Source organism: Vicugna pacos, chromosome 7 (genome assembly GCF_048564905.1).
Source record: "Vicugna pacos chromosome 7, VicPac4, whole genome shotgun sequence".
Lineage (NCBI taxonomy): Eukaryota > Metazoa > Chordata > Mammalia > Artiodactyla > Camelidae > Vicugna > Vicugna pacos.
In genome coordinates this window covers 51,814,199-51,833,849 of record NC_132993.1, presented here as the reverse complement: position 1 = coordinate 51,833,849, position 19,651 = coordinate 51,814,199, and the positions used below count along the sequence as shown (strand labels likewise).

At 38.9% G+C, this 19,651-nt stretch overlaps 1 long non-coding RNA gene across 2 annotated transcripts; it reads right to left on the bottom strand.

The window, feature by feature from the left end:
- Positions 1 to 5,024: 5,024 nt before the first annotated feature.
- On the bottom strand, positions 5,025 to 18,326 carry LOC140697415 (uncharacterized). Of its 2 annotated transcripts, XR_012074433.1 has the most exons (5): positions 18,086 to 18,326; positions 16,527 to 16,671; positions 10,060 to 10,141; positions 6,043 to 6,233; positions 5,025 to 5,566 (listed from the first exon to the last, which is right to left on the bottom strand). It is a non-coding gene; the product is annotated as an uncharacterized lncRNA (long non-coding RNA). The 2 variants fall into 2 exon arrangements; XR_012074434.1 differs by lacking the exon at positions 10,060 to 10,141.
- Between the last annotated feature and the right edge of the window lie 1,325 nt (positions 18,327 to 19,651).

The following is a 19,651-nucleotide window of genomic DNA, read 5'->3' as shown; positions in this document are numbered from 1 at the left end:
AGCCTCACCCCATCAGTTGAAGGCCTGAATTAAATCTGCAGCCAACTGCCTTTAAACTTCATCTGCACCATCTACTCTACACCCACTTTCTCTTGGGTCTTCATCCCGATAGCCTTTTGGCCTTAACTGAACAATTGGCTCGTCCCTGGGTGTCTAGCCTTCCAGCCCACTATGCAGATATTGGACTTGCCAGACTCCACAACTGCATGAGCCATTTCCTTAAAATAAATCTTTCTGTATATACAAACTCTATAGGTTCAGTTTCTCTGGAGAACCCTGACTAATACAGTAATGGAAGAAAGAGGAAATTTGCAATAAGAAGCCATAAGCAATTTTTAAGTAGAAGAAAGACAAGATTAGAGCCACATTTTAGGAGAACGAATCATGTGGTGAAATGTGAATTGTATTGAGGGGCAAAACACATGGTAGAGAAACACATTAAGGGGGAAATGTAATAGAGGTTAATAAGAGTTCAAGAACAGGAGTGACATGATTAACAGGGATGGAATAGACGTGAGAAAAAAATTGGTGGTGAAGCTTGCAGGTTCTGGACGCAGACTGATCTGTATTTGAAATTCTAGTTCTTTTCTTTCCTATTTGAGCTTAAATAAGTTCCAGAAAAACTGTTGTTATCTGTAAAATGGAAATAATTGTTGCACCTATTTCATCGGGTGATTGGAAGATTAGAATAAATGAAAAATTACTCCTGTAATGTATAACACAGTTTCTGTGTACCTTGTACAGCAACCATCCAACAAAAGCAGCTCTTCATTCTGCCCCCACCACAATAGCTAGCACATATATGGGAAGTTAGCTATGTAAGAGCTAGCACACGTATGTGTATACACGCACATATGCTGGCTCTCCATATATGTGCTACCGTGTGGTATATGTATAAAATGTACATAAAATACATGTCATAAAAACAGCATTTCGATAACATGTTAAAAGGAGGGGAGGGGAATTCAAGCTTAAATGATATGGGAAAAATGGTACATTAACAGGAATAGCAAAATCAAATTCAATAGTTATTTTTGGGTAGGAGACAAGAAAGGATAATGAACTTAATTCATTTTGGAACATGTTAGATTTGATTAGCTAAATAAGAGCCATGGAAGAATATATAGGTGGTTAGATGTGAAAGTTTAATAATGCATAATAAATTAGGGAGAAAAGCAATATCTTAATTCCAAAATAACTGTAATGAAACTCAAGATTTTAATATATGAATATGTGTATTTCTACAAAAACAATATTAAGCAAAGATGAAAATTTTAATGAAATGGGAAAATATTGCAGTCATTCCTTCCAATGTACATACTAGTTAAAATATAATCAATTTTATATATAAAATTATAATTCATTATGTTTTCATCCCTGTAATGCTTCAGATGAACTGCTTTTTTAAAGTGGGCACATTTATCAGATGCCAACTACTATTGAAAATGCCAGGTTCAATGTTAATTATCAAAATGAGAAATCATGGTCAGACATACCTACATGACTAATTAGTCTTGATCACTTATTACATACCAGGTGCTGTGCTGTATTTACTTCTTCCTTAGAACATCCCTATTGGGTAGGAATTTCTTCCCAATCTATAGATGAGGCTCTGTTTCCTTTGAAAATACATAGCTGTAAGAATACAGTTTGATCTGAACCCAAATCTGTGTGTTTTATAGCACTTATATTTGTGGACTGGTTACCAGACAGGATTTTTTTTAACCCAGTGGTTATCAGTGTTAAACAGTGCCTCAAAAGCATTCTGTGGCAGATTTTCTATTCTTTTTGGATTCTGCTCAGTCACAGAGGAAGTTGTAATAAAAGAAGTTCTCAAGATTAGATACTTATTTTACTTGCGCTACTGTCTCCTCCCATTGTCTATAAAAAGTTTATGTACCACAGACCATAAAGAACACAACTGAAGACAGGCTCACAGGGTAGGGCTGAGGTAATCTGTGTTCTGCAGACACCCTTCCTGTACACCATTTGTAGGAAAGCACAATAAGATTTTTCAAGACGTCTGTTTTTGAGGTTATGAAAACTGAAAACATCTACAGACTTCAGATAGCTTTGAAAACTTTTAACACAACCTGCCATATTGGAAACTACCAGTCAAAATCCATTATCTTAAAGCAATCTGTTCTTCTTTCATGTTTAATTGTAAAATTTTTCTACAATCCATTAGTCTGGCACTGAGTCTATTTACTGTATCTAGGGACATTTTTAGAGTTAAAATAACATTGTAAATTGAAGTATATGGTGTATTCATTGTCCCTTCACATTTTCAAGCTTTGACAAAGACCAGGGCAAAAGCCATTTGAAGACAGTCTATGGGGAGCAGCAGGGGATGTTTCAGAAAATTGGCTTCTCGAGGAGGCAAAGTTCCTGGCTTTGTGGCCGAGCCATAAATTGGCTAATGGCGCAAGCAAGTGACCATTTACAAAAGTCACTATAACAGGTGACTATAAGAGGTGACTGGAAGGTGAACCCCAACAAGAACCTACTTTGTTCCTACTTGATGAACACTCACAGGTCAATCCATTTTTTTCCTACAGTGAAATGATGCAAACATCACCTAAATTCCTGAAAACCCTTTACACACCATAAAAAACGCCAAAAAAGTTATAAAAACAAAACACAAGCATATACCTTTTTCTGGTGCATATACTTTTTAAATATGCATTAAGTAATAAACCCAAACAGAATATAAAAGCCACTTTGTAAATGTGCCGTATGGTGGATTTTCCTATGTAAGTAGAAATGGCAGACAGACCTCCTTCAAAGGCCAATACAGTGAAGTTGGAAGTGTTTCTTTTTTTAGTAACAGTGAGCCTTCTTTGGGGAAGCAAACATTTCTCTTTGCACCAGGATCAAAATTAGATTCATCTTAAATTTGTTATTAAACCCTGAAAGCCTTTGAATTGGTAAATGCTAGAGACAGGATTGCCCGTAATATTTGCAGAGCCTGAGGCCTGCATGCTGCATATCTGAATATTTTGAAGTTACAAATCAGACTATAGTCATGGTCCTGCCGGGTTCTCATGTAACCTGCAGCTGAGGTCCATTCCTGTAAACCCAAGTAGCCACATGGATCTGCTGGCACAGGGCAAGGCAGAGGCTGATCCAGCTGTCAGGGCAGTCACTGGAATTTCCGGAGCCCAGGATGGGTCTGATCTGGTCAAGTTCCCTGGGAGCCAGGGGTGAGCAATATCTCCTCTCCTTCTTCTTACCTTTCCAGCTCAGAATTTCCAGGCAGTTTTCTAATTGCTTCCAAAAGCTACATTGCCCCAAGAGTGGCAGGTTGGTGTTGGGTGGGGGAAGGGTAGAGAACAGAATTTAGTTGTATGGAGAATCCAGTCTGGCAAAACACGTAATCTGAGTTAGCTGGTTGAAACAGAAGCGGTCCCTTTCCCTGACTTCCAGGGCAGGAATTGTGATTTTTCTCCACTCCCGTGTCTCACCCTAAACACAGACTGATTTCTCTCAGCTTTGCATCCTTTGTATGTGTGTGTGTGGTGGTGGGGGACGGGGGCGGGGGAGGGACAGGGGGCTGGGGACTGATTTCCAGATTTCTCCCAAATAATTCCGTTTGTTTCTCCAATCAGTTACTCAGCTTTGAAAACGCTTCCTTAAAAGGACAAAAAGAAATAAAAAAGCCTTTGTACTTTGATGTTTTGAGAAATGTATTGGTTCCTCTATAGCGTGGGGCCCAGCTCTGGAGCCTTTGAAGGCAGGACTTAGTCAGAAGAGATTTATCTTGCTCATGCATTTTAATATCATCCTTGTTGCTTTTCTCCAGGGTCTACTAATTCAACCACATTTGTAGGAGAAACTTCTAGTTGTCTATTTGTCATTTCATTACAATTACAGTATTTCTTAAGATGCAGTGTTTGGTATCAAGACTTTGAAATCTTGAAAGGCAGAGTGTCTCATACCTCATTACATTCTTATAGTTAGACTGAGTTTCATTAAGAACAAAATCTGCCACTCAGAACTCCTCTTTCTGCAGAGATGGGCCCTTCTCCACCCCAGAGAGATTGTGGTTCTCTGGGCATGGTCAGCCACGCAGCCTTGCCTGGGACCTGGCCCCCAAGTCCTAGGAATTGATTTAGGATTGGACAATCTGAGTATTTCATGCCTTGGTAACATGATTGGTGCATGACAAACTAAGCTAATCAGAGACCAGAAATTCTGACAGAGATACTAGGAAGAGTATGTTCTCCTCCTCGGGAAACAAGAGCATGTAGGATTAGGGCTATCTGTAGCCATCTTGCTGCCTCATGGACAAAGCCTCTGAAATTGAAGCCCAACAGAAGCAAGGAGAGATGAAAATCCTAGGGACAACGTTTAGATCCCTGAATCCACTTGTGCCCACTTAAAAAAGCCAGTAAATCCCTTGACTTGGCTTGAACTAGTTTGAGTTGAATTTGTGTCACTTGCAACAAAAAGTGAACTGAATAATAGAATTCAATTCTGAAAGCAATGATTCCATCTGATCCCAGGCAGATCCACCCAGATGTCCTACAGGCACATCATTCTAAAAACTAAATTTGTCTTCTTCTTTTCCCCCTCCATGACAAGTCTGCTTTTCGTCCTGTATTCCATACCTCTGGTCAGAAAACCACCAGTTCCCTTAAAGTTCCATTTTCATAAGTGCAGCCAGACTTTGTCCTAAGTATTTTTGAATTCATCTTCTCTTGTTCTACTGTTATTGTTTATTCCATAATCTCAATATTTTGCTGAACTATTGTAATAAAACTTTTTCTAACTGGTTTCCTGTGCCTCCAGTTTTGCCGACTTACAACCTATATTTCATACTGTTGCCAGAGTGAGATTTCTGACAGGTACTTTTAAACATGTGACACCCCCCAGTCCCCTCCACACACACCCTAGCAGCTTCAATTGCTTATTGCCTAAAAGGTAAAGTTCAAATTTCATAGCACAGGTTAGTTAGCTACTTTATAATCTGGCCTCCTGCCACTACCCTACAAATAATCTGTGGTCCATCCATAATAAATTGCTCCAGTTCCTTGGGCCTACTAATTTATTTGCACATGCTGTTTCTCCTTTACCTGGAATGGCCTTTCCAGTATTTGTTCTCAGCAGAAAATTGTTCTTTGCTTTCCTAGACTCAATCAAGCCTTACTTCCTTCTAGTAAATTTAGTCTTTCAAGCTTCTGTATAACCTAGAAACCCCAAACCCTGCTAAAACTCAGCATTTTATTTGTATCCATTATTCTTAAGTTGACTTAGAGGCTCTGCGGGGTGATCGTAGAGGAACGAATAGGAGATAGTAGAACTATGTCTTACAGCTTTGCTGTGAAGAGGCTGTAGTTACTATCTCTTGTTCCAGGAGCCACAGGAGATGCAACATTTTACATCTCTTTTCCTGTACTATTTGGCCAGCTCAGCACATCCACAGATTACACACTTGTGGTCTCATAATGTTAAACCTAAATGTACAGTGATAGATGCTGAAAGCTGGGGACCCTCCAGGTTGTTTGACCTTTCTCCTTCAGTAAGCGTCTCTCCCAGGGCCCAGCTTGTAACTCTGTCTCTGCACCTGTAAATTAGAAAATTTTCTATGTTTTCATCAGTTTGTTACTGTGGACCTTTCCTGGCTTTGGACAGGTCTCTGGCTTGGCTTTCCGCTGCACACTCTCCCTTCTCGAGGTTACTTGATAGAGCATATAATATTGTAACCAGCCCCTTGGAGCCCACCCCTTACACATCCTCCTCACTCTTGGGTATTTGGACACTTTTTAATACTGACCAGAGCCTCCTTTTGAGTCTAGTCATCAGGAAATAAGAATGTTGGCTTAGTCATGAGCACAATTTAAAGACCCAACAGTAATCTTGAAAACCAACTAGATTTCTTTTGCAGTTACATAGCACTCCTTCCTTTGTCTTGCTTTTTCGCCTCTAAGTGGAAGGAAACAAAAGTTCCTGTTTATTTCTCTAAAGTGCCTGCCTGCCTGTAACACTGGTTTGTTCATTTTGCAGTGGAGAATGGTTGAAGCCAGCAGCCATGTGACTTACCATTTGAAATAAGTCTTTCGGTCCATCTCAACAGACTGGCTTGTTGAGGCTCCAAGGCAACAATGCCTGGGTAAAGTGGTTTATCATTAACTCCGGGATCACATAATGCCAAATGCTGGATTTTTAGAGTCATAGGTGTTCTGCGAAACCCTCAGTGCCAGGCGAGACGTGCTGAATACATTCTGTGCATTCTGGTAAATACATCAAGGTAATAATTACTTCCACATTTCCCCTTTTAAATACACGTTTTTACTCAGGGCCACAGTTTGCCCTTACATACACCCAGTGCATTTCAGATTTCTGTGTAATTTAAAGAAAAAGCGTTGCTGAGGTGAGCCAAATTTATACAAAGAACTCATATATAAGTTATTTCGGAGCTGCAAAGTCTGTGTGGACCCACTTCTGCACAGTTTGTTTCCTCACAATGGCTTTCTGCCATCAATTGGAATACCCTTCTTACAGAGCCCTAGATCCCAATATGAAAAAAGTTTACTTATTTTTAATTTTCTAAAGAAAGGCTTCTTATGTATGTTTCTAAGAGGACTGGTTTACATTTGCAGTACCCTCAATCTGGATATAGTAGAAGAGGTGATAGGTTGGAGGGGGCGGGGATGGTGACTTGCAAGGCCAGGCGAAAGAATGGGATAGTTTTCTTGTTCTGGGAGCAGAGGAGAACATACATGATTTTTTTTCCCTCTGTGGAAGCTGAAGACAAAACTATTGTATTGTGTGTATTCAACAGTGCAAATATAATAAAATATTTCTTTAAAAAACAAAGTAAATTTATAATTATTTATAAACAGGATTAGCTTCTGTTGTACTCATCTTCCTTGAAGAATGCATAGCCACTTAGTTTCCTAACACTTTGAAATCTTCCTTACAGTTATAATTCATATTACTATTTACACCGCGCTCTGTACAGTATTGAAAAATGTCATTTCAGAATGACATGATTCATCTCCACAGATTTTGGTTTCATTAATATTTAGGAGTGGCTTTAATAGTTCTTTGATCATAGGGCTTTCATATAGAATTAGTTTTCTTGGTTTCAGTTGCTCCTTCTAGTTGTATTTGACTCGAGAACTATTGAGACTTGATTTGAAGGCTCTCTTTGAGCAGTTTCTACATTTTCCTAAAACAGCTGATAGTTTATGGATGTATTGAGAAGTCACTAGGTTTTACTGTGTTTCTTACTATTGGCCATGCTTTCTATTAAAATGCTTATTGAAAATAGCACAAAATGTTGTCTGTGGCTTTGGGAACATTAAACTTAAGTGCATCTTGTGCATCAAATATGTGTCTGTTCAGAGACAATCAAAAAGGAAAGCAGTTGAAAACTCAACTGCAGTGTTATGTTTTATTGAAAGGAATTTTTTTAAAGCCAGTTATTGTGGTGCCAGATACATTACTTTAATGATTAACTCCTTGATATCCTGTCAATAGATAGAACTTATATCTGGAATAGCTTGATGGGATAAAAATGTCATAGCTTTGATTTTACTGCCTCTGTCTATAGAAAATTATTTTAACTGTGAATGTCATGTAGTCAGCACCTTCCATGGAGCTTTTGTGGAGAAAATTTCCAGGATGTATCATTTTGGGGGTGTCCTTAGATTATTTCAATAAGCTTTAAGTTAAAAATGACTTTTGAATATCTTAACTTGAGATAAATTCCATCCTAGACTTAATTGGTCTGTTATCCAAGTGAGAAGTCCAGAATTCGGTAGAATCTCATGAAAGTATCTTTATTATCTTTACTTGAAGCTTTTGCGTGAGTAAATCAAAAGACAGTAAATGTATTTTGTAGCATATATCCCTTTACGTTTATTTCTCTATTGTAATTCATGCATTCGTATCCGACTTCCCACTTAGGCAGAGGATATTTGGAAAGTAAGAACAATGTATCTTTATATCTTCAATGTGAGAAGTGATACAACTGGATTAATATAAAGAACTCGAATGCCTCCTCTGTAAAAGGGGCCAGTGTGACGTAGTAATAGGTACACGTCATAAGTGAAATACTTAGGCCTGGTGTTCACCAAATGCTAGTTCCTTTCTCTGAGTAGTCAGTGACCCGTTCTCTATGAATTACTGAAACTTACATCTTCCATTATCATTTGCCTTAGTTGATCCTTCAAACAACAATTTAAAGCAAGTTGTACCTGAAGAAGGGGGAGAAAGAGGAGCTGGTGCTACCGAACGCTAACCGCTTACTACATGTCTCTGAGACAGGCCAGGGTGTCTCATTTGGGTTGGTGCTTCCGATTGTTCCTAGTCCCTTTGCTCTTCTTTAAAGAGAGGATAGTCAGGTGGTTAAAAGCTTTGGCTTCAGAATCACACTGAAAATGTTCAAATACCAGATTTTATACTTGATAGTCACATGCATTTGGGTAAATTATTTTGTCCTCTCTGAGCATTCATTTTCCCAGGAAAATTTGAATAAGCTTTAACCTATATCTAGAACAGTTGGGAGGATCAAATGAGATTAATGCAAGCAAAGGATTTATGTTAGACTATGGCACATGGTAAGAGTTGTTCAGTCATTCCCCAAGTAGTAGAGATGAGGCTGAAGTATGGAGTGGGGACTGCACTGATGAATGGCATACAGTATCATTTGCTACCATTCTGGCAACAGCATGAAGTTGAAAAAATTTAATATAGGTCCATCCTTATCTTCCCATCTCTCCTAGTAGTTCACTTGGAAAGATCTAGTAAACTGAGAAGCGAAGCCGGCATTGGGAGCTGCCCAAAGACAGTGGCAAGCTAGAAAATGGCGACTATCTCTGAGCCCAGTGACTTCCCACTTTGTTTATCCTAGAAAGGTGAAGGACTGGGCAGGTGAGCACTTGGTTTACAGTGCCCCCAGGTGAGACCATATCTGTTAAACCAGTTGCTCTTGATCACAGTTAACAATTGGGAAAATTGAAACATGAAAATTATGCGCAGTTTATGTAAATCCACAAAATTTCCAAAAAGAAAATGCAAGTCTTGCCTATGTTTTCTACAAAAGGACGGTATAGTACCTGTAAACCCTTGCTCATGGTTTTGGAGAAATTGCAAAAGAAACATAATTAGCAACACATATATTTACTGAGGTGTTTCCTTCAGGAAAGAATTCATATTATTTAGAGAGCTAATGCCAGTGTAATATAGAAGTGGCTGTCAGTGTTAAAAAATGACCCAGAATATTTTCTTAAACAATTGATGTAACAATTTAGCACACTTGCATGAGGAATGAAACTTGAGAGGGAACATAGTATCACACCTCATTGTTCAGAACAAGTCTGGGCACAGTCTGGCCTGTAATCTCTTGTTTCTGTTTCAGCCTCTGTCTCTCCACCCACATTTTAAGTTCTTTAGATACAATGACCACCATCCTCTTGAATAAGGAACTGGTAAGAACAGTTCCTACTAAATGACACTGGTTTTAAAAATAAGTTGTTCTTCATCTGCCAAAATGTTGCTACCAAGGCATTACACTCAACATACACGCTCGGAGTTAGGTCCCTCCAATGTGGATGGTGGCGCTGAGTCACCCACACCCTGTCACCTGATGCCCTTTCTGATCAACAACAAACATTTGCAGAACAGCTGGCTGGCTGGATGGTTAACTGCAGTATGAGCAGAGTGCTGCTTTTTGTTTTTGTTTTCCTATATGGCTCTAAAGGGATAAATATTACAACTCTGGCATCATTAACAGGTTGTCTTCTTTACAACCACTGAGCTGCACGGTGAAATGTGTATTTGAATTGGGACCAAAGTCACAGTGGCATACTAGAATCATTTTAAACTCTCTTGTATTGAGAAAGCCAAATCAGAATTTCTATGTGTATTTTGTGCCTAGAAGATTGGTGGACCAGAGCAGTGGTTTAGGAGAAAGAGATGTGGGTTCTAGGCCTAAATGAGTTATCTTTTGCTGGATTAACAATTTTACTTTGTCTCAATCTTCATATCTGAAAAACCAGGGATTGGGCTAGTTTGTGATTCTCCAAATTTACTGAATCTTTATAAACTCACCAATTGCTGGATAATCCTAAACATTGCTATTCAGCAGGGATAGATCGTGTGAATTCATGGTTTTATCGAACACTCCAAATAACTAATCAGGTAAGAAAAGATGAGGAAATACTGGATTAGGTGTTGTTTAATTTCCCTGCCCCCAATCTCAAAAAGTCAACAGTATGGAAGGTGGTCATTATCACATTGTTATTAGCACATTCATCTACAAATGGCTGTGTTGAGAAATTTACCTAATTTTAATAACAGAAAACTCCACGAAATAAATTTCTTTTAAGAACCCCTTATTTTCTTTCATTGTGTAACTAAATGACAAGATATACATTGACTAGTACACTGAAACCGACTGATAGGATGTAGTAGTCCCTAAAAGACATGGAGTTGAGTGAAGTCTGTTAACAAGAGGGAAAGCAGTTTTACTTTTGTGCTCTCTAGTCTTGCCTGTAGTCACAGATCCCTTGGCAACACACTAATTTTAGATCTAGAGCATGATGAAGTGTTAGAAAAATCATGGAAATTTAGGCTCAATATGAGCGCAGCTGTGAAGATTCTGAGCAAAGCCCTACTAAAGGAATGCATGATATGAAACAATACCATTTCCTAACACGCACATACCTTTGCTCGTGCATGAATACCCACACACGCCTGCACACTCATGCCCCCACAGATATGAACACGTGTACACCCTCTTCGGAACACATGCTGTGTCACACTCTCAACCCTGGATTGAGTTTTTAGTTGATTAAACACATGAAACTGAAACTATCCAAATAAACTCTTTTGGCAGTTATTGAAAGTCTTTTGAAGTAAGCCAGAATGCGCCTACAGTCAGTGTTTCCATACTGAATCAGTCCCTGTCACAGTGATACTATGTTTATTTTTTATGTTGGAAAGTAAAGTTCTTCTTTCATTGCCCCAGCTCTGCAGAGGTAAAAATGAAAGGTAGTAAGGCCACATTCTGTGGGTTTGAAATCCTCTCTGGGTGAAAGCTGGTGCCCTGATTCTTTGTGTCATCTGTAGTAAGAGTGCGCTGCTACTTCGTGGCAGTAATCTCCGACTTCTTTTATCCCCTCAAGAAGGGAAAATACTTTCTTGCCTCTGCGAACTAGTGAAGCTTCTTCATACTTGACGAGTCCCCCATTCCTTTTATGTTTCCAGGCCATGTGGTCTGTTTGAGCTTGTCATCTGTGACAGGAACTGCCTGGGAGGGACCCATGTGGGAAATTCTCAAGGTAATTTTGAAGATTTCCTCCAAATCTTGTTTCCTTTTTCCAGAGCCCTTTACTGCTCAGAAGCAAAACATTTTGATATACCAAATTTAGAACTCGAGTACAAGATACAACAAAATCAAATATTTCCAAAAGTTAACTCGTGACTTTCTACACCCCACATAAAACCACTCCCTTCCTCCAAAAGTTGCTTCGGATAATGGCATCAACTGAAGACCTAGCCTCTCATCCCTCCCTACTCACCAAATCCAGCTGTTCCTCACCAGCTATCTATTCTACCTCCAAATTTCTGTCCATTCTCCTCTCTGTTCTCACCTCATTGCTGAGTAGAATCTTACTGAATGTAACCTGTTCATTTCCCTGCCATTTCTGCTTCCCAAAGTTCTAACCCTGTTGCCAACAGTCTTACTTCTAAAGTATGAATCTGATCTTGTCTTTAGGAACTTTGTAAATAGGGTGAAGAACAAATGCTCTTCTATTAAGATTGTCGTCACCTTATAACCTGGCCATAGTCTGATGTCTCAAACTCACCAGCTTGCATTCCTTTAGCCCTCATTTAACCCTTCCAGCCCCCCTTTAGGGACACTGACCTTCTTACTATTCCCTAAACATGCATTGTTGTCACCTGGAATATCTCCCCAGAGGTGGCATTCCCCTGCCCCTCACATGATTAAACTTCTGCCCCAGTCTAGCAGACTCCAGTTCAACCTTCAGTATTCATCTCACGTCACATTCCCGATGATCGTTTCACAATTCCCTCCCAGAGGGCTCTGTTCATACTCTGCTATAGTGCAGATCATGTTATGGGTAGTGCAGTGAGTTGAATGGGGGCCCCAGAAGGGTACATCCACCCCCTAATCTTCTGAACCTCTGAATGTCACCTTGTTTTGAAAAAGGATCTTGGCAGATATAAAGAATCTTGAGATGGGATCATTCTGGATTATACGGGTGGACTTTAAATCCAATTCAAGTGTGCTCATAAGACATATAGAGGAGAGAGACACAGAGGGAAAGGGAGACTATATGAAGATGGAGTCAGAGGTTGAATTGACCACAAGCCAAGAAACTCCTAGAGCCACCAGAAGCTGTAAAGAGATGGGAGGGAGCATGGTCCTGTGGACATCTTGATTTCAGACTTTGGGCCTCCAGAACTATGAGAGAATACACACCTTTTGTTTATAGCCACCAGTTTGTGGTAATTTGTTGCAGCAAACCTAGGAAACTAATAAAAAATAGTTTATTCATACATCTGCCCCAAACTAGATCTTGAAATCTCAGAGAAAAAAAGACCATAGATTTTTTTAAATTAATAGCCTTTTTTAAAATTAATAGCTTAAGTTTTATAGAACATTTGAGCAGTAAGCACAGAGTGTTCTCATATACCCGCCTCCTCCAGTTTCTCCTATTATTAACATCTTGTATTAGTGGTATATATTTGTTGCAGTTAATGAGCCAACACTGGTACATGAGTATTGAGTACAGTCCATAGTTACAGGGTTTCACTCTTTGGTATATTCTATGAGTTTGGACAAATGTATAATGACGTGTATCCATAATTACAATGTCTTAATGGTTTCAATGCCCTCAAAAAGCTCTGGTGGTCCATCAATTGACCCCTTCCATCCTCCCAAACCCTGGTAACCAGTGATCTTTGTACTCCCTCCATCTGCCTTTTCCAGATGTTCATATAGTTGGAATTCTATAGTATGTAGCCTTTGCATTTGAGGTTTCCTCATCTTTTTTCATGGCTTGATAGCTCATTTCTTCTTACCATTGAATGATATTTTAATCGTCTGGATATCAGATCATAGATTTTTATTTCACCTTTGTAGCCTAAGCACCTAGCTCAGTGCATGACACACAATCAGTGTTCATTAAATGAGCAGGTACGTAAGTAGGTACATGATAGATGGATGAATGGATAATGAACTGTGAATGAGTTTAAATGATTTACTGAATATAAAGTGAAAGCATGAAATCCTGTAAAATGACCAAAGTGAGTATTATTTTCTCATCACTGAAAGTACCCAATGGCTGTTATTCAGGGATTCTGGATTAGTTCGGGGTTCTGCCTTGCTTTGATGTGATTTGTATAAGACCCGAAAGCCAGAGGACTAAACATGAACTGATTGTGAAAAGGACACCAAAATGTCTGTCACGTGAGAAAAAGTAAACTTAAACCTCCAAAAGGCATGTAATTCATATTCATGTGTTGAATAGGCTTCAAGTTTTATTACTGATAACTTTGATTATTTATTTTTATACAGTTAAAAGGTAACTAATGTGACATTTAAGAATCTCCTTTAGAGCCAGATTTCAGGCCATTACAACTGCTCAGCCCCATAGCTGAATGGCTAGAATCAGATTACCCTCTTATTTTGCCCCCCACCACTTTTTTTTTAAGGAAAAAAGTGTCTCTTAGGAGTGGTCACTATTGGTGAATGAAATGATATAAAGTAGAAATTTTAATACAAAATAATTTGTGTAGGTCTTACAGGAGAAACATTTGAAAGACTGGTCCTGAGATGATACGTGTTGAATGTGAGTGATAGAAATATGAGGGTTTGTTTTATTATTCTCTGTAAATTTATAAGTGTTTGAATTTATTCATTTTATAATAAGAATTTCAACATACTTTAAGGTAACTATATCATAAATGTGAATTGAACTCTATTCTATCTCGAAGCAGAAGTTTTTATATCCCTAAAAAGCTCTAAAAGACCAAAAATTCTGTATTAGTTAAGCAACTTAAGGATCTAAATGCAAACAATATATGTATATACATATATATGTGTGAGTGTGTACTGAATTATTCATAATGAAATATATCCTTAGAAAAATAGATATTCCAGGATAATGATGCTTTTCAAAGTTACCATGTGGCAATGGACAGAAGCAGATTGATCATTTCCTTTTTGAATAGTGAAAAAAATTCTCTTCAAAATGCCCCAAAAATATTGAACAAGAAAAAAAAAACCCTAGTATTTTATGTACAATTTCAAATGATTTTCAGTATATGAAGTCCTACAACATAAACTTGCTTTGATCAAGGTAATGTTACTTAACTTTATTTCTCCTTAGTAAATGTATTTATACTTATATAAGAAAACCTCATTTAAGAAAAGAGCAGAAGTAAAAATCCCAGCCTCTGGTTTTCAGAAAATATATATTGCTCAAACATAGCATCTTGGTCCCCCATAGGTCTCCAACCAGCCCCCTCTCAGCACCTCTAACTGTGGTCTCCTGCTTTTGCATTCTTCTCTTCCTCCACTGTTTATGATAAAAATTTCTGGTACATTTATCATCTTGGGTAAATTGTTGAAATCTGATTTGCTGCCAGTTTTCTAGTGAACATGGAAAAGAACTGAAATCTGTTTTTTTGGAATAACATTTTATTATTTGGTTGATACTTCCTTTGTGCCTGAAGCAATGTTATTTTGGTTTTGCTTGTTTTTAAGTTTCTTTGATTTTGCTGCATACTTTGGCATTTGACTAATAGAAAAATGTTTGCTTCTTTTCTTAGTCATCGTATGTCAAATGATTTATTTTTTTCTGCCTCTTTTTTTTTTTTTTTGGTGGGGGTGGCTAACATCAGGCATGTTTAGTGGTGCCTCTAAATTTATCATGCAACTGTGGAAAAAAAATTTCCTCACCAGAATCCTGTGTACTTTTACACTGAAATGCACCTATTTAAAAAAAATTAACTAATACTTTAATGTACATAGGATACATAACAACATCTCTGAATCCACTGCCTGTCCCAGAAGTCAGAATAGGCTACAGAAAAGACTGTTGAGGTATAATGATTTTTCTAGTGATTGGGGTTATAAGTAGTCACTACTTTCTTAGCCCCATACACCTTCCTAGTCATTAATTCAGTCTTAATTCACTTAGTTATTCAATAAACATTTGTGATCACTGCTTTTTTGCTATACATGAGGTTAAACATTGAAACCATAAGATGAATAAGACATGGTTACTGCATTCAAGTAGTTCACACCTGAGGCACATCCTTGTTTAAAAGGAAGAGAAACCGATGTTAAAGACATGAAAAATGAAACTAATAACGACTTTCTCTGACATAAGCGTAACTGAAAAACTGAAACTGTAATATAGACAACTTTGGAAAGAAAAGGGACTTTCCAAAGAACTTTAGATTGGAAGCAAACATTTGAATTTAAATCCAAGGTTTTCTAGAACCCACTCAAGTTGAATTCCAAGGGTCTCTGGTGACATTCTTGTAACAGTATGCAGCCAAGTAACATATGTTGATAGAGTATGGAGCTCACCAAGTGGAAGTGCAGGGGTTTGAAGTGAACAGAGACAGAGGGGAATTAAGAGACATGAAAGGAAGGTGAAACTGCTAAAGCTTGAATATTTAGAAACTGGGTTCTCTACCCAACTTGACAATATTTTTCATATCTCTTACCTGAGATTTTTTATGTCCCCAATCTACACCTTCTTCATATTTGAGCTCATTCTTCTCCTTGGTTTAAGTATAGTCTTTAACTCCTAAGTTTATTTTTCTGGCCTAGCTTTCTCATTGGAGTTCCATACCCATATATCCAACTGCCTTGACATTACCATTGGGCATCTTATAGGTTCATTAGATCTGCAGTCTCCACCTCCAGTGCCCTTAAATCACAACACCATGCAGTTTTCAAACCAGAATGCTGCTTCATCTGTCTTTCTTGCCACATCTCTGTCCTTCAGTGTTTATATCTAATCCATTATCAAGTCCTGTGGATTTTGACTCTATCATAAATTTTGTAATTTTTTTCACTGTTCTTCATCTCCACAATCACTAAGAGGCCTCTCTGGTTGTGTTCTGGGTACTTTTCCAAACCATTCTCAATATTGTCTCCCAAAGAGATGTCTTTTGTTCTTTTTCTTTCTTAAAAAAAAAAAAAGTGCCTCTTTAAATGCTTGATTGTTTATTCTGCAAGACTTCCCATTATGTTATATTAAAATTCAAACTCCTTAATAGGACCCAAATGATCCTATATGGTCTAGTTGCAGCTTGTATCTCCTGAAATTCCTGAGCAACTCTGTCCTTTGCTCACTCCACTTCACAGTGGACTGACTTCTTTAAGTCCTTTGGAAGGACATTGTCTTTCCTAACATTGGAGCCTTCACACATGGTCGGTCTTCTGCCTGAAATGCTCTCCCACCATTTGTTTTTATATTGCCTTTTATAATCTTAATCTATATATTTCTTCACAAAACAAAAAGCCTTACCTTAAATCCTCCTGTAATCAATAAAGCCTACTTGATCCACATCCCTTTTTCAGAGGTGAAGTAAACTGTCGGGAATATAGGCTGCTGGTTGTTCATAGTTGCATCTTTCACTGGAAATGGTCATCTGCAGAAGGCTATACCATGTCTGAGGAGGGAATAAAAATGGTTGGCCCTTTGCCTTAAGTTGGGACAACTGAGCTCCAGATGTCCATGTAGTGGTGACTGAGGTCTCAGTTGTATGGTGAATCAACATCTCTCTCTGTCCAACCCTGTCTTCCCCACTTCTTCACAGATAGCTCCTTAGAGCTCTTCCCAATAAACTTTTAGGACACAACTTTTTTTTTTCCCCCTCGGAGTTTGTTTCCAGGGAACCCAACCTAAGATAGTATCAAGAGTGGTCCTAGGAAGCCAACTATAAAGTGAAAACCTTAGCACTGAAATGCTTAGTGTATGGGTGGCATAAGGACACTTTCACTGATGTTAAGATGAGCATGGGTCACCTCTGGCTTGCTCTAGTTTAGATAAACACTAACTGGTGATGAACTGGGATGGAATACCGAGGGGAGGTTACAACATCAACTGTAGTGTTTCTGGCACATGGGAGGGATGACCAAATTAGCTACAGTGCCTGTAGGAATAGGTGACTCCTGATGAGTTCCATTGACCCATTGAAAAGAGATGTCAGGCTCGGAGTATTTATCCCCAATTTAATGCAAAGTATAAAACCTACAGGGCCTCATCAGATGCACTTAAAAGAAAAAACCCTCATCCCCTGTGGCTGAGGGAAGACAGAGCAGAGGATCAGATCCGTGACTCCGTCCTAAGAAGAACAGCTGCAGATGAAGCTGCCACCTTAGCGCAGCAGCTCTTCCACGCCAAGGTTAGAGCCCACGCAGGAAGAGAGGGACTCCTCCTCGGGGGCAGAGTGAGGATTCCTAGATGTATGTCGTTGAGAAATTCGAGTTCCCAAATTACCTGACCCTGTTGACCTACAAAATTGACCATATACTCTTTTTATTAGAATTTAGGGGCTCCCCTTACTTGAAGATTGTGTACAGGCCTCAAGTAAGGCAGATGCTTTGCAAGACAATGCTTACCCCTCCAGTGATCTACTGCCACCTACCATCCTAGAAACCATTTCAGTAACCGTATCAGTTTTTAAAAAGTCACATCCCATTGTCGCCTGAACAGGAATGAAAGTGATCTGCTCTGGAAGGAGAGGGACACTGAAGGAACTCCAGGATCTGGCTGATACATACCAGCCAGAGCAGGGAGAGAATGTAGGGAACTGATTCTGAGATGCACTTGGGGAAGCAGACATAAAACCGATAAGAAAGAGTGTATTGATGTGGGTGGGATACGTTTTGTGCTATAAGACGTAAAAGTCTGACCAGAGTCCTAGGAGATAGTACTAATACATGGCTAAGGTGACTCTTGGAAACTGCTAAAAATATTTAGTGCTGGTAACACCACCCGAGCTGTAGGGAAAATAGGCTGCTGAAGCTCACGGTGTATCTCTCAATGTGAATCTCCCTCGGCTGCAGCAGAGAGCACCTTACCGTGGTTATAAACTCTTCCAGCAGAGCAACCTATAGCCAGAGGCTACAATGATGGGAAGATGCAGAGCTCTGTTCCTTTACCTCAATATGAGGCAGCTTTGAAGGGCTATTTTAGCAACCAGATTTCGCATAAGATCAGCTGAGACTTCAGGTGCAACCATGTCGTGGCCCAATGTCTACATTAATCCAATTCTGCTTCTTCAGTGTCTTCACAAGTCACGAAGAGAGCACTTTGCAGTAAGATTTCTTCGTGAAGCTCCCATTCTAAATCTGTTTCCAGGGCATCCAGCGTAAAACATTCCACCCTTTGTGTTCTCAAAATTGTATTTTTCTTTCAGAGTAACTAATACCATTGGTATTTACACATTATATGAGTATTCATTTATTTCTGTCTCAACTGCTAACATAATTGAGGGCATGGTTACATACGTAACTATTTTGTTCACCCCTGTATCTCCTTATACATGATACATAATTGGTACTTATTAAATAGTTCTTAATTTTCTTTCTGCCGCTACTCAAACTAGGTAACATGATCTATTTTTTTCAGCTCCTCTCTTAGTAATACATTTACCTTCTTCTAATGAATTCTTCAGTTAGCAGTATAGAAAAACCCCAAGCAGGCACGAATACAATTGTCTGCCTTCTGCAGGATGCTGAATTCTCCTGGAGAAAATAGTACCAACTCCTAGGTCAGGCCATGAGCTGTAGCCTCAACTTGCTCCCCAATACTGGTTACTGATCCTGTTAGATTCCCCTACTCTGTTTTCCCTTTTCCAACAAACAGCTAATTCAGCCTTCTCTGAGCTCCTTAAGCAACTCCCCCTTCTCTCTGGCTTGCTGTATCTTTGCAGAGGTCTTCAACTTCTTTTTTTTTTTCTTTCTTCAACTTCTTGATTCTATATTCATTTGCAAAATGTAAACACCTATGCCTACTTTTTTGGTGCCAGAATCACGTAGGAGTACTTTTTGTCTAAGCTTATCAGCCCTATTGATGTGTCCCTTCTGGCCAGCACTCATTCTTGCCCCTGCCCTTCACAGATGAGCTTCTTAGACAATTGTTACATTTACTATTTCTGCTTCACCTTCCAGTTTTTTCCCCAGTCAACTTCACCTTGCTTTGTGGAGTCCATCATTCCATTGAAATTACTCATACCAAGTTTGTCAACAATCTCATTGTTAATAAATCCAACAGAATCTTTTCAATCAACAGATTACCAGTCCTTTCTTAAAAATGTACGACACTTGTCCTGTCCCCTGAAATGCCCTCGTTCTTGGCTTTCATGATACAGCGAGCTTTGTATTCCTCTTAACCACTGTTCAAAATTGTGTCAGGCAGCTTTATTGACCATGTCTTCTGGGACTTCCATGAATATTGGAGTTTTCCTGAGTCGTTGGCTCTCTTCTCTCCGTATTTTAGGATAATCCCATTCAGTTCCTTGGCCTCATTGATTCCGTCCATACCCTTGGTGCAAATCTCTTTGTGAGTGTTGCATTCTGCTCCATCCCCACACTCCTTAGTGCAACCCCACATTTCTAAACTCAAGTTTCTCATCTTTCTTTCTC